The sequence below is a fragment of the Spermophilus citellus genome (genome assembly GCF_964194105.1).
Source record: "Spermophilus citellus genome assembly, chromosome: 7".
Lineage (NCBI taxonomy): Eukaryota > Metazoa > Chordata > Mammalia > Rodentia > Sciuridae > Spermophilus > Spermophilus citellus.
In genome coordinates, this window is record NC_138188.1 from 56,780,715 (window position 1) to 56,796,812 (window position 16,098).

Genomic DNA, 16,098 nt, shown 5'->3' on the forward strand with positions numbered 1-16,098 from the left:
ACATGGAAATGTTCTGCCACTTTTTCCATAAAAAGAAAGTTGAAAGCTCTCTTAGCCTTTCTTTGATTCATGTTTCAGATGTAATATTGTATTGTGTTATTTGTGAAGAGCCTACCTTACCTGAGATAAGGCTCTGCCTTTCACGTTACTCCATGTTAGACTGGTTCCAAAATAGGCTAGATTTCAGCTCATTTAAAGTTGTGTTCAAAAGACTGATTTTTGTTGTAAAGATTACTGTGATCTGTCAGGCCCAATGGCGCATGCCAGTAATCCCAGTGGCTTGGGAGGCTGAGGCAATTGAATCATGAGTTCAAAGCCTACCTCAGCAAAAGCAAGGCACTAAGCAACTCAGTGAGACCTTGTCTCTAAATAAAATACAAAATAGGGCTGTGTATGTGGTTCAGTGGTCGAGAGTGCTTGAGTTCAGTCCCCGGTAATACCCACCTCAAAAAAAAAAAAAAAAAAGAAGGCAAGAAAGAGCCACAAATGTTCAAAATGAAAATTATTAACAAGGTGATTCACTTAAACTCAATTACATTAATAATTACACTAGATATAAATGTACTAAACACTCCTCAATGGGGAAAGTCTTTTTTAAAAATGTTGCTCGAGCAACTGGGTATTTGTGTGGAGAAAATGAATTTCAAGCTCCTTCTCAACCAGAATTAAAATTTAATTTCAGATGGATCATAGACCTAAAGGTAAAAATTATAATCATAGCACTTCTAGAAGAAAATATAGACGATCTCCCAGACTTGAGAGTAGATGAAGGTTTCTAGGCTGGGCACAAAAATAATGAAAGAAACATAAAAGAAAAAAAGTTGTAGGGATATACAATGGTACAAACACCTTTGAAAACTGTTTGACATTTGGTAATACAGTTAAATACACATTTATCCACAGCCCAGTAATTCCATTGCTAGGTATTTACACAAGGGACATGATAACATAAGTCCACAAAACAAGTGGAACAAAGACTTTCATAGCAATCTCATTCATAATATCCCTGAATTGGAAGCAGTCCAAATGGAATAATGAAGTGCTTGCTCATAAAATGAAATGATAGCCAACAATAAAAAAATAAATAAACTTCTGACATACAAAAGAAATAAATTATGTTAGATCAGAAAAGAAAGGCTTAAAATAATACATAGTGAATGAATACATTGGCATAAAATGTAAAAGAGAAAACTGTAGTGGTTGCTCTGCAGTGGGGTGAAGTTGAGTTAGGGATTGACTGGGAAACAGCATTTGGAAACTTTCTAGGGTGATGGAAATGTTCTGGCAGCCAGAAAGCAGAGAGACAGAGCTCCCTTTAGTTCAAAAATATCATTTATAATAGCATCAAAAAGTAAAATACTTAGGAATAATTTGAAAAATATACAAGACAGTTATATTGAAAATTTATGAATATTGCTGAAAGATATTAAAGAAGTCCTGAATAAACAGATGACATTCATAAATTAGAAGATACAATATTTTTAAAAAATCCTTTCCTCAGTTTTTACCTTTAATGCAATCCCAATCAAATGCCTAGAAGACTCTTTTGTAGAAATGTAAAAGCTGATTGCAAATTGTACACTAACTTGTAACATTCAAATCAACTCTGCAAACAAGAACAAAGTTAGAGGACCTATATTACCTGACTTCAAGATTTACTAGAAGCCAAAATGATCAAGACAAAGTGGCACTGATATAAAGATAGACTTAAAAAGGGCTATGGAACAGAATTAGAAAATTCAGAAAAAAATATGTATAGCCCATTTATTTTTTTCCTCATGTTCCTCTGCGTAGAATGTACTACGTGCTTCCAACCTCCCTCTTCCTGACTGCTGGTGGCCTTTCCAGACTGATTCTAGGAGCAGCAGCAAAGTCCTCTTCATCATGTCCTCCACTCTGTTTTCAATCATCATTTAGAACTAAGTGGTGATCTCCTGACATTTCCCAATTGCTGGGCACCTACTGTCTGCTGTTTCCATTATGTTTACCGCTTCAGTGAAGCTTCATAAAACTTCTACAATGTGGACACTCTTACCATCTCCTTGCCACTTCTAAATGAGGCTCAGAGAGAAGAGTAACCTCACTAGTGGGAGGTAGAGCTAGGAAGGGAACTGAGATATGTAAGACTGCAAACTGATGCAAATATCCCTCTCAGAGCTACAGTTTCCAACTCCAAACCATTTAACTCTCAACTCCTGAACCTCTTTACCAAAGAACTCCAGCTTCTACACTTTCCTTTAGGATTGGGAATTCACTGTTTCCTGAAGCAGCCAGCTCTATCTCTGATTTTCTCTGATCCTTTGCTGAAATCTCTCTCCCTGACTCCTTCTACTGCTCTTCCTTCTGCCTTCCAGGTCTTTCTAGTTAGGACTGCTTTCTCTGCCCTGGGGACTTCTCTTCTCCAAGCTAATAGCCTCAGCACCTTTAAATAATCAATTCACTTTTAGAAAAGAGTGACAATTACTTTTTATCTTTATAGGTGAGGAAATGGAGATTCAGAAAAAGCAAAACACATTCCTGGTAAAGGAAACATCCTGGGCAATGGCAGGTAGGCTGGGCAAGAGTCTGGAGCACCTGAGAAACAATGGGCAGGATGGAGAAGGCTGGTATGCTAATTATGGGGCAGAGGTTGGGGAACCCTGGGTTTGAAAACATGAATCTCCTGAAGATTCTGGGTCTTCCATCAAGACTTTGTAATACTAGCTATAGAGGCAACCCTGCCCTTTATCCTTCTGATTCATACCTGGCCCACCTGGTGGGAGGTCACACTGGGGTTGGCATCTGTGGGAATACTGCTATCACCTACAAAGTCTGTGAATACTCAGGCTCACCAGCAGTGGAAAAGGAGAGCTGCACTTGGCTAAGTGTCAGTCTGAACATGAGCATTTTCTCTGTTTCTATCAGTAAAACTCCACTTGCATGAGCCCAAGACCTCAGCTCTGAAGCTTTCTCCAGTGATTGCAGTCTCAGCCTCCACTGAGAGTCTCAAGGAGGCCCCAGTCACCAACCTAACTCCATCTAGATTCCATCTTGCCTCTCAGACTTGTTTTGTCACTCCATCATGTTCTCCACTCTGTTTTCAATCATCATTTAGAACTAGAGCTCCTGGAGAGGGGGATCTCAATTCAGGATATAGATTTATGTAGGAGAGCAGATATACATTCAAGGGCAGGCTATCTCAAGGGAGAAACATCTTTGGGGGTAAAGTTAGAAATATACATTCAAGAGAGAATGGAGCTTATCTTGAGAGTGAGAAGCTTTGGGGGGTAAATCAAGGAATACACATTCAAGGGAGAATGTGGGCTATCTCTCAAGGTAGAGACAGCAACCCCGGTATGTGGTGCTAATGTGCATAGAGGGACAATAGTTAGGGGCTGGACTAGAGTGAACCCAGGGCAGAGCAATTTCAATTTCAATCTAGTTTTCCCTAGGCTTGTGCATTGGCTCCAAGTTCCTTTTTGCAAGCAAGGACATGGGCCAAGGGCAGGAAATGGAGAGCCAGGAAAAAACAAAACACATTCCTGGTAAAGAAAACAGCCTGGGTGATGGCAGGTAGGCTGGTGCTAAGGACAGGTACTGGGTTGCTCATCAATGTTTGTTTCCTACTTTAAAGTTTCATAGGAATTTCCTGAATTCCAATGGCTCAGAGGTACTTTTCTTTTTCTTTCTCTCTTTTTTATAGTAGATGGACACAATACCTTTATTTTATTTTCATGTGGTGCTGAGGATAGAACCCAGTGCCTCACATGTGCTATGGTGAGTGCTCTACCAACTGAGCTACCACCCCAGCTCTCAGAAGAGCTTTTCTTTTGATACATTCTTTTTCTGTACCCTCAACTTTCTATTTCAATTTTATCTATTTTTTTCCTCCTTCTAAGTTCTTCTAAGCCATTTCCATCTGTGATCACCTTAGATTTCAGGAATAACAGGTCTGGCAGAGAAAACTTGTGAAAAGAATCAACACTGTGCTTAAGGCAACAGCAAATTTCCTATGCCAAGAAGGTCCTGCCTGATCAGTTCTGAGAGAATGATGGAACAGGCTACACCTGAGCAAGATCACCTGGTTTGGCAAGTGTGAAAAAGCATCCAGCTATGCAAACCCCCAACTCTTGACCTTACTTTTCATTCTATTAAACCTCAAGGTCATTGTCAGCCCCTGGAAGACAAGGCTAAGGGCACGGATCCCCTTGTGTATCTGGTGTTGCTACACTTATAACAGCTCCTTTCCTGTTTTTCACCATTACTTTCCCATTGGTTTTGGGTGAACAAGTGTCCAGACCTGATGTGTTTTGGGGGAACAAGTGTCCAGACTTAGCCTGGGGTGTTAAACCACAAGGCAAAGAAAAGACCATCCATTCCAATTTTAAATCAAATTAAAGAAAGCTTCTGATTCTGGCCAGGACTGTCTCTCCAGAAACCCTTGGGCCAGAAGAGCACAGCACCTCAGCTCTCTAGAATATTTTATAGCACAAAAAGTTGCAAAAGGGGGGTGTCTTGAGAACTAACAGATAAGAGGATTTTGAGAAGCATAATACAAAGGCAGATAGTAGGTTAATGATCTAAATGGTTCAACATTTCAAGTTAAGGAGTAAATTTAGATCCCAACACCAGAATTTATGAGGTGCTGCTGAAGTTTCAGAGAGGGTTGTTATCTGGTCAGGGAAAGCCAGGCATGGATGAGTTCAAGGCTCAGGCAGGCATTCCAAGCAAGTTTAGAAATCGCAGTAATTTATAATAAAACAGAAATTAACGTTTCATGACTTTGTGACGAGATGGCTCCCAATCTTAAGATGGAATTAGTCTGGGTTCATCAGGGGCCCTGGTAAAAAGTCTACCAAGAATCAAATCTGGACTCTGAGTGATAATGATGTGTCGCTGTGGGTTTTTCAGGTGTAATATGTGTTCCACTTTGGTTCAGGATGTTGATAACTATAAAGCAGAAAAGGGCGTGAGGCCAGGAACCACGGAACAAGGATAAGGCACCAAAAGGAGTTTTATTGGGAAGGTGGGGGCGCTCTGGGTCAAAAGAGTGAGGGCCAGGGAAATTGTGTGTGCTGGAGAGGAGAACAATACCTATATAGGTCACTAGAGGCAGGAGGGCTTAGGTCAACTAAATTGTTATTACTGTTAGCAGGTTGGCCTAGCGGAGTTTAGGGGCTGAGTTTAAGGGCTGGGTCTCTTCAGATAGGTGAAAAGTGTCACCATGGGAGAGGGTAGGGGAAGGAGAAGGGAAAGGACAATAATGAAAGAGGGAGTACTTATGTGTGTTGGGGGGAAGGGGCTTATGGGACATTTATGTTTCTTCTGCTTAGTTTAGTTTAGAACCCTAAAACTGAAGCCATATTTAAAGATAGGTGGTTAGTGTACTAGGTAAATGGGATCTGATATCGAGCTTAATAGAGAAAAATGAAGTCTGATCTGTGTCCAGGAAATCAGAAAGTAGACCTGGGAGATTGAAATGTTAATGTTCCCAAGACTCTGGCCATCCTAAAGAACCGTTAATTAAAAAATATAATAATAATAATAATAATAATAATAATAATAATAATAATAATAAAAGAACTGTTAAATGAAGCAGATAGGGAGGCGCTAATAATTTACCCTGGGCCCTTCCTGGCTGGATCACTCCCCACCCGCCTCCGATGGACCCACCTATTTTTCACCTTTTGGCCTTCCCACCGGCATCCTCCAGCACATGTAGGATAAAGGGAAGTAAGTAAGATAAAGGACAGAAATGGAGCAGAACAAAAGAAAACCTTAAGTATAAAAAGGATGAGACTTCCCCCATCCCAGGATTCCACCTTTGGGATCCCCTTCTTCCTGGGGCCCTGGGAGTCTTTTCTGCTATCCTTTAATAAAACTTTTTACTTTCCATTCTTCACTTGCTTTGACGTGCTTCTCTGGTGTTATATTTCAGCATTTGAGGAAGCAAGGACTTGGCAAGGTAACTGGCGGTGAATGCCTATAATTCCAGTGACTTGGGAAGCTGAGAAGGGAGGATAGCAAGTTTGAGGCCAATATTGGCAATTTAGTGAGACTCCAGTTGAAAAGAAAAAATAAAATGTTGGAGATGTAGCTTAGTGGTAGAGTGGCCCTGGGTTCTATTCCCAGCATCGCAAAAAAGGACTGAGGATGTAGCTCTGTGGTGGAGTGCTTACCAAAGTAACATACACACAACTATTACCATAATACCCAAATTTCCTTAGTTAGAGAGACTACCCAGACTTAGTTTGGGTTGCTTAGTTGTAATTCTAAATTGGAATGTGGATGGACTGTGCCTACCCAGGTAGTCAGGTGAACCAGGGTGATACAGCTGGCCAGTTATCGGTGATGAGTTCTGCTCTCTCAAGTGTTGGAGTATAACATTAGAGAAGCACGTTGAGGCGAGCATATAAAGCAGGGTTCATTTAAAAAGGGGTAACATAGACTTTTCCCAGGAGGGAGAAAGGGAGCTGTAGCGGGTACCCTGGTGTCCCAAGAATTGAGGTGTTCTGCCATTTTTATATGTCCTAGGCTTCCTTTGTTCTCCTGCCCTCTTCCCTTATTTCTCTCCTTCCTGTGTGACTAGGCCCAGGAGATGCCCAGTGGGATGGCCAAAAGGTGGGAAACAGTTGGGCTGAAGGGGTAAAGACAGGATGGAGCAGCCCTGGACACATTAATTAACAACTTTTACAATTCAGTGTAGGGTGGGGCAATTCTGGGACAGGTTACCTTAGGAACAGGTTGGAACCAGAGGCAGGTTATATTGATAAGGGTGGAGGAAGGGCTCTGAAGGAATTAACATTTCAGTCCCTCAGGGAGCAGTCACCAACTTCCTGGACGCAACTCAAATTGGCCTCCTAGTTCTGACCTGACTCAATTTACCTATCTATACTGACTGCCTGTCTAATTCTGGCTTCAAGGGCACTGTCTTCAGGGCTCTGGGGATCCTGGGGGAGGAAAGGGCACAGTCTTTGTGACTTGGCCGCATTGAGCTAAGATGGCCACTGTACTAACCATGTGGATGTTTCTAGAAAATGAGGTTGTTCAGCAGACAAAAACAATAATTGCCCACTCTACTTGCTTTCAATCTAAGGCTGAGAAATATAAAATTTTATTTCCACATATAAAACGACTCTTATTTTTTCCACTTTTTAAATTGGTGCATTATAGTTGTACATGTTGATGGGATTTGTTTGTTATTTCACTTTTGTACATGCACACTAAAATGTTCTTTTACAATGTGCTTTGTTCATAACTTAAGGTTCACTAAAGGAGAAAAACAATGTGCAGAAAATTTAAAGGTACACATGCGAAAAGAAGTCCAATAATGAAAGTAGTTAACCTCATCCTACTATTCATTCAGCTAAAAGAGAATTGGTTTTCACTCCAATTTTGAATACCAAATTAACCTCTATTTATTGTTTTTAAACTATTCTTGTTTTGAAACCTTGAAAAACTTCACTTTGAATAATCTGATTAGAGCAGCTTGGAGGAAGTGAAGCACTTCAAGACCTGCGTCCACAGCCCTAGTCAATTGCCCATAGACCCTCTCCTGCTTCTCATTTATGAAGAAGGCTGAGTGAACGCTGTTACTATCTGGCCAGAAGCCTTTTCTGGTGGTGTTCAGTAAGTAAGCTGTGAAAGGCAAGCAAATGGTCCCTGGCCTCTCCTTTTGTCCCAAATGAGAAGACCTGGCTTGGTTACTAAGCAATGGGTCCTCCGTCCTTTCTAGTCTTGAAAAAAAATTTCAGTCAGGAGATACAGCATAAGCATAAAGGGTTTATTTAGCCAAGGAAGAGAACACAGAACATTCAGTATCGAAAGAGGAGGCAGACTGGGGTTTCCCACCTGGTAGATCTGAAACCCTCCCTCCTGGTGTTTTACGCATTTGGAGCAGTTACTGAGGTTCCCCTCCGGTGCTTTAGTGTGCAGGTGCTGATTTCACCACATTGGAAAATTTCCCATCAGTACCTAAGCAAAACACAAGGGTTGGGTGGTCAAAACTACAATGTGAATGGTATTACAGTGAGCCTAGGGTCACCCAGAGAACTGTGCCTCTGTGCTCTGGGAAATGCCCATAGTTGAAAAGTTTTCTGAGGTTCCCACTCACAGACACCCCCTGGGGATTGAACCCAGGGGTGCTCTACCACCTACCTACATCTCCAGCCTTTTAAACCTGTTTTCCTCTGAGACAGGGTCTTACCAAGTTGCCCAGGTTGGCCTTGAACTTGTGATCCTCCTGCCTCACTCTCTGGGGTAACTGGGATCACAGGAGTGCACCACTATGCCTAGTCAGTTCTTTTTAGTTTTAAGAAGGGAGTACAAGGCATGTTCTCTACCTTGAGGTGGAGTGATCTTTCTTCATGGAGATGGAGGAACCCTATTCTCCCTGCCCCAACCCTGTCCCCCTGTTTGTGTCCACCTGTCGTCCTGCTCTAACAGCTCCCCACTGTGATGGTTCATTGGTGAGAGCTGAGCAGACTCTTCAGGGCTACAGCCTACAACCCATGACTTTTGCTTCTTCTTTCTCCCTGCTCTCAGTGGATGTAACTGTAGACCTTGCTGCTTAAAATGGAAGGCAATCACTTGTGGAGGAGTGACAGGAGCCATTTCTGATTTCTTCCATTTCCAGTTCATGGTGTGGGAGAGGCTGCCCACTGGGGTTGGGCTCCATCCTCCTGCAGTATCTACTGAGACCTTTAGAGATTGCAGATCAAAAATCAGTTGGTTTCTCTCTTCCACATGTGAAATTTGGTTTGATTTCTCTCTTATCACATCGGCCCGCTCACCACTACTGAAACAGTCCCCCTGGGAAGAGAAACTATTCCTTATGTTCCTATCATAAGGATGCTCTCCACTGTAACAGACCACTGGCTCCTCCAGGTGGTGCACACCAGTTATCCCAGGGACTCAGGAGGAAGCTGAGGCAGGACGATCACAAACTCAAAGCCTCCACAATTTACAGTTTTGTGTCAAGATTAAAAATTTAAAAATGGCTGAGGCTGTGACTCAGAGGTAGACTCTTTGTAGGTTCAATTCTCAGTACCAAAGTACTGAAACAAACAAAAAACCCCAGATCACTGGGCTTACCAGATTGATTACTTTTCAGGGTCTAGAAGTATATGGGCTCAAGTTTGTTTTGGTGGCTTAACAATGTCAAAAAGGACGACTCATCACCTTAGCTCTCCTACAGGATCCATAAAGTTGCTGCAAACGTTGGAATGCAGACATCACATCTGGCCAAAGGAAATCTTTCTCCTTTGTCTTTATGAGGAAGGAGCATCCCAGAAGCTCACCAGCAGACATCCCTGGGGTCTCACTAGCTGGTCACTGCACATGCTTAGTTGCTGTGGGAGGCAGCCCAGTGACAACACAGCATGCTGGGTTGGGGCTCAGTGGCAAGCCCAGCCTCTGACCCACCACAGCCCCAAACTCTCCATGGCAGTCTCTGATCCCTCTTTTTACCTTTACCTAAATATGCCCAAACATTTATGTTGTTAAAAAAAAATTATCTTCATTATTGAGAATGAAGCAACAAAATATTCTTTAAAAATAGAAAAAGGCTTCAAAAGGCAATTCCTGTTAACATTTTGGTATGTTTTCAACTTGCCTGTTTCTGTACAGGTTATGCATATGTAGCAAGACAAGTGACATTTAAAATGTCCCAGCAGCTTCTGCAACCTTTTAAGAGAATGGCAACATTTATCTTTAGGTAAGTATCTTTTTATCTGGGAAATGCCTTGAATGGACGTCTTTCAGAAAGAATATAAGTACCATTCACCTCTACCCTGCCTTCCACTGGTATGAAAGGCAACAGTGAAAAAGAGGGTTCAATTGAGACATTTTGGAAATTCCTTATGGGTAACACACAACAGAGGTAGGATGCACGGATAGAAAGAAGTGTCAGATGGGAGGAGAGGAGGCTTGGCTCAGGCACAAAACAATTTCTTGATAAGAAATATTTTCATTATCTGTTTATCAAACCACCCCCAAAATTGGTAGCATAAAAGAAAATTTATGATTTCTTAATATTTTGTGTTTATAAGGATCCATTGGGGAGCCCTCAATTAGGGACTCATGCAAACTTGTTGTCTGAAGACTCCAGGATGAGGTCTTCACTTCCATGTCTGGTGCATCATCTGCCTCAGCAGGAGCACTGGAGAGATGGCTGGGCATCTCCTTCGCACATAGCCTCTCCATGTGGCTGACCTGGGCTTCCTTGCAGCACAGCGTCTCAGGGAAGTTAGACTTCTTTTGGGAACATGCAGTCCAAAAGGAGGAGCTCTACCACGCGGCCTGCGCAGTGGTTTCATTAATGAGGTTCTGGCATTCAGTTAGTTAGAAGAGATCAAAATAAAACACACAGACAGTACCTTATTTTAATGCTAGGTCCGAGACGGCTCGGTCTCCCTGTTTCCCTGCCTCCAGCCGCTCAGCAGGGCAGCGAGGATTACTCTGGGCTAGCAGGAGAGAGAGAGAGCGAACACGCCGGGGATCAGCCTTTTATTTGGGGGAAACAAGAGATTCAGGGGAGAATTCCATCCAATGAAGGTTGAGGGGGGGCTGTACTCCAAGGTCAGGGTCAGTGATTGGGTCTCCAGGGTCAGTGGTTACGCACACCCCCACACGGATGGGCTCTCTCATCAGGAAAGGGTCGGGATAACTCCGACACAGCCAGAGTGCCTCAGGCCCTTAACGGGAGTCACCCAATCACGTGTCAGAATGGCTCCCCACATATTCCCCCTTTTTATTCTTAACAATGAGGCGGCGGTTCACTCTCTGGAGTCCCCGGATTTTTGATTGGAGGACTCGCCATCCTATAGTTACAATACAAAAGAGAATTAACAGCAAAGAGAATAATCCAATAATGTACCAAGCGGAGTGTTTAAGAATATTTCCAGGGTTGAATCCATTTAATTCCTTCAATATTTGGTTAGCCAAAGAAGAAGGATCTGAAAAATCAGCTCTATTATTTTGAATGTCTTGGATATGGTGATGAAGTTTCAGAATATCCAAGCTATTATTACTATTTTGCCAAATGCCTAATAAATGGTTTTTAACCTTCTCCCAATCCCAGAGAGAAGCATTGTACTTGGCAGCTGTAACACATACATACTTATAATTAGCATGGCATTTAAGCCTTTCCTTAAATTTTAAGGCTGAAAGTTCATTACCAATGTTAATAACAGTCGCCTCTAAGGCGTTTAACTTAGTCTCAATCCTTTCATCAATATTTACTTGATTACGCAGAGCCTTGGAAGTATTTTGAGCTAAATTATTAAGAAATTTTGCATGCTGAATATTCTGAGACAATGTCAGAGATGCAGAGACGGTTGAGGCAATAAATGAGACCAGTGCTAAGACACCAACAATTATGACTCCAATAGCACGTTTAGGTCTTGTTAGCTGGGCATGAATTTGCTGCAGGACTTGTAAACCAGCATCAGCATACCATGGCTCTGAAATATTAGCAGGTAATAAAACAAAAGAGGGCTGATGAAGCATCAGCACTCCTTTTCCTCCATTATACCTAGAAATACAATTAGTTAGGTTGTACTTATTACAAGTAACAAAATATCTATCACCTATCCATCTAACTTTTACATTTCCAATAATTAAAACATAAGGAGATTGGACACAGGCTCTTAAGCCATAGCAAGATCCCTCTTTACAGTTCTTGCCAACAAATTTTGGTAAAGGTTTATCTGTAAAATGTAAATACTCTGAGGCAGCAATTAAACGCCAAATATCTCTTTGAATGCCTCCTTCACTATAAGTCAAAATATTACTAACAAATCCTGCAGGTGTCATAGCAGAATTTCTTCGTAATTGTCTCTTATTAATTTTTGGAGACCAGTCTAAAATATACCCACTAGCTTTAGACACCTTATGTTGTACAGGAAAGGTATTTACACAATCCATCCATTTTGGAAAGGTGCCAATTTCAATTGTAGAACTATTTGGACAGTGGGGTACCGGTGGAGGTTTTGCAGAATTGACTGGCTTGTTATGGGAAAGTCCCATCTTAATTACTGATCTAGTATTAGGTTTTAAGTCTCCATAAATAGAATTATTTGTCAGTCTAGGTTTACCAATCGCTGTCTTTTCTTCAAATGATACTTTTAGACAGCCAGCATGTTTATCATGTGACCAACATAAAGGTAATTGGGCACTGTAGCCAGAATAATTAAATCTAGTCACATGATTGGGAGTAATATGAGCATCTGTAAATCCTCCCATCATGAATGAGTCATTAGTAAATACTGGAATAGATTCTCCAGTCCACACAGCTGGGTGTACCAGGGGTGGATCTGGGAAATATGTCCAATAAGTGTCTACTTGATTCCCTTTTACCTGACAGCCCAGTAGGGCAATTATTGTCGCTACCATCAAGACTGGTGTCCTGTTCTTTCCTAGGCGTCGAAGTATTTGGGAAGCCTGGGTTGTCAATTTCTTCACATCTTTCCATGAAATCAGCTTCTCGGCTGGTTCAATCTGGTCTTTCTTCATCTTTTTCCGATATCTCCTCCTTCTGGGTTGTGGCTCCTCCGTGTCTATCTTCAGTCGCTTGAGTCTGGGTTCTATCTCCTCCATGTCTGATAGCACGTTCAGGCACCCAGATGGGACGGAAAGCACCTTCTGGAAAAACACAAGCATGCCCTCGGCCCCATGATATTACCGGATCTGGGCCCTTCCACTGACCAGTCTGTAAATCTTTCCACAGAACTCTGCCTAATGGGCCTGTCACTGAGGGAGACATTTGTCTCTCAGCAGCTGTGTGACCTTCTGTGTCACAGTTTAAAAAATTTAAAACAAATAAGGCATGATTAAGGCTATTTTGGGGAGTCATTATCTTATTCCCCCTTTTTAATTTTTGTAATTGAAGTTTAATAGATAAATGAGCTCGTTCTACAATGGCTTGACCTTGGGGGTTATAAGGAATTCCTGTTTTATGATTAATTTGAAACTTTTGGCAAAATTGTTGAAAAGCAGAGCTTACATAAGCTGGAGCATTATCTGTTTTAATCTGCATAGGACACCCTAAAACGGAAAAAGCTGCTAAGCAATGAGAAATTACATGTTGAGTATTTTCCTTAGTACGTGTTGTGGCAAAAATAAATCTAGAATAAGTGTCCACTATGACATGCACATAACATTGCTTACCAAATTGAGGAATATGAGTTACATCCATTTGCCATATTTGATTTGGTTTTAAACCACGGGGATTTACCCCTGATGGCAGAGATGGAGTGTAAATAACACACTTAGGGCATTGGCTTACAATCTGACGAGTCTGTTCTCTGGTAATACTAAATTTTTTACGTAAGCTAGAAGCATTTTGATGATGCAAGGAATGGGAAGCTAGGGCACAGTCATATGAAGACATCTGTTGACAAAAAGCTACTAATTTATCAATATTATCATTACCTGCAACCAAAGGTCCAGGGAGGCTAGAATGTGCTCGGATATGTCCAATAAAATATGGGTACTTCCTCATTAGCACTGTCTTTTGTAAATTATGAAATAATTCAAATAACTCTTGTGATGAAGTAAACCCAATAACTGAGGTTTCAATATTTTTGGTAACTCTGATTGCATATAAGCTGTCAGAATAGATATTAATAGGCTCATTTGAAAAATAATCTAAGGCTAAAATCAGGGCTTGAAGTTCTGCCCTTTGAGTTGAAGTATAAGAAGTTTGTATTACCTCTGTGTGAACACGGCTGAAGAAACCTGCCTTACCAGAGCTGGAACCATCTGTGAACACCGATAAAGCTCCCTCTATTGGATGGGAAAGTACAATCTTTGGAAAAATAAGTGATGTTAATGATGCAAATTGTACAATCTTATCACGAGGATAATGGCTATCTATCTGGCCAGGGAAATCTGCAAAAGCTATCTGCCATGAACTAGAAGTTTGAAAAAGCCAATTAATCTGTTGAACAGAAAATGGAATAATTATGATATCAGGCTCAGATCCAATTAATTGTAAAATCCTAGTTTTACCCTTAATCACTAATTGAGCTGTAGAATCATGAAAAAGTGTTAATGTTTTTTGAGGGGAATGAGATAAGTAGATCCATTCAATAACTCCTAATTTTTGCCATATGGCTCCTGTTGGGGTATGTTCAGTTGGAAATATTAATAAATATATTATTTCTTTAGGATCTATTCTAGTAAGCTGTGCATTTTTAATTGCAATTTCCACTTTCTTTAAGGCTGCTTTGGCCTCCAAAGTTAGTTGACGTGGAGAGGTTGGAGAAGGATTTCCTTGTAATATCTGAAATAAAGGACTTAACTCAGAAGTAGTTAACTTTAAGGATGGTCTTAGCCAGTTAATATCTCCTAATAGTTTTTGAAAATCATTAAGGGTATGTAACTCCTTAACTCTTATCTGAAGGTTTTGAGGACGGATTGTACTCCCTTGAATTATCTGACCTAGATATTGAAAAGGAGATACCTTTTGAATTTTTTGAGGAGCTATACTTAAACCCATAGTTGTAAGTGAGGTCTCTAACTGAGTAAAAATTTCTGAAAGTACTTCTGAATTAGCATGGGCCAATAATATATCATCCATAAAATGAATAATGTATGCATCAGGGAAGCTATTTCTAATGGGATCTATTGCCTGATCAACATATTTTTGACACAGGGTAGGGCTATTACGCATTCCCTGAGGAAGGACTTTCCAGCAGTATCTTTTAACAGGTTCCTTAAAATTAACTGCTGGGACAGTGAAAGCAAATTTTTCACAATCTTCAGGATGTAACCTTATAGAGAAAAAATAGTCTTTTAAATCTATTACCATCAAGCTATAATCTAAAGGAATGGCTGTGGGGGAGGGAAGTCCTGGCTGTAATGATCCCATAGGCTGAATTATCTGGTTTATTGTTCTTAAATCCTGCAGTAATCTCCAATTTCCTGACTTTTTCTTAATAACAAAAATAGGTGTATTCCAAGGGCTAAGTGTTGGTTCAATATGACCAGCCTGAAGTTGTTCCTCAACTAATCTATGAATTATTTTAAGCTTTTCCCCTGAGATGGGCCACTGAGAAATCCAAATAGGCTCTTCTGTGAGCCACGTAATTTTTTCAGCTGTCTTAAGGATCGGGGAAGTACTCAGTGCCCCTAATAAAAATTTTGTCCTGAAGTATTTACTAATCCTTGCCGTGTAGACTGGCTTGTAAACAGATATTCTTCCTGAAAGTTTTCCCTATCATCTCCAGGAAAATACCTCTGATTAATTTCTTCAACTGACCTTATAGAATTTGGGGTGACTAGTAGCAGTCCCATTTTGGCTAGTATATCTCTTCCCCATAGATTAGCTGGTAAAGACTCTAACACATAAGGCTTAAATATTCCACTGTTCCCATCAGAATCTTCCCAACGGAGATAGTTGGCACTTTGAGCAGGCTGTGAAATTTTTCCTATTCCTTCTAGATTAGCTGAGGCTGTATGCAGAGGCCACTGCCTGGGCCAAAATCGGCTGGACAATATTGAACTATCAGCCCCTGTGTCAATTATTCCTAGGAAATTTTTATTATTAATTCTAAGTTTTAATAAAGGGCGTTCTTGTCGCACTAACTGGGACCAATATATTCTGTCCGGCGGTTTAGAAACTGAATCTGCCGGCAGGTGCCTTTCTGAGACACAAGGCAATAATATTAATTGAGCAAAAATATCCTTTGGGGTGAGTCTTAGGGCATAATTGGATCTTACAGTGACATATAATTGCCCTTTAAATTTTGAATCTATCACACCAGGTATTACTTCAATAGCTCCCTTTAAATTATTACGCCCCAAAATTAAACCTACAGTATTTTCAGGAAGCGGCCCGAAAATCCCAGTAGGGATTTGTGTTGGTCCCGTTTTAGGATCTAATTCAACTGTCTCTGAAGGTCCTAAGAAAACTGTCTGTGATCCATGTCTCTGCTCCGGTAAAAATCGCGGACTGTCCTGGTCGGCGCTGCTAGTGACGTCACACTGTGCGACCGTCCCTGGAATTCCTGGGCTCCCGCCAGGAGGAAATGCCGGCGGCGGCGGGAAAGCGGGCTGATCCGCGCCATTTAAATTCTCCGCATGGGGCTGCGACTTTAAGTTCACATTTTTAACTTT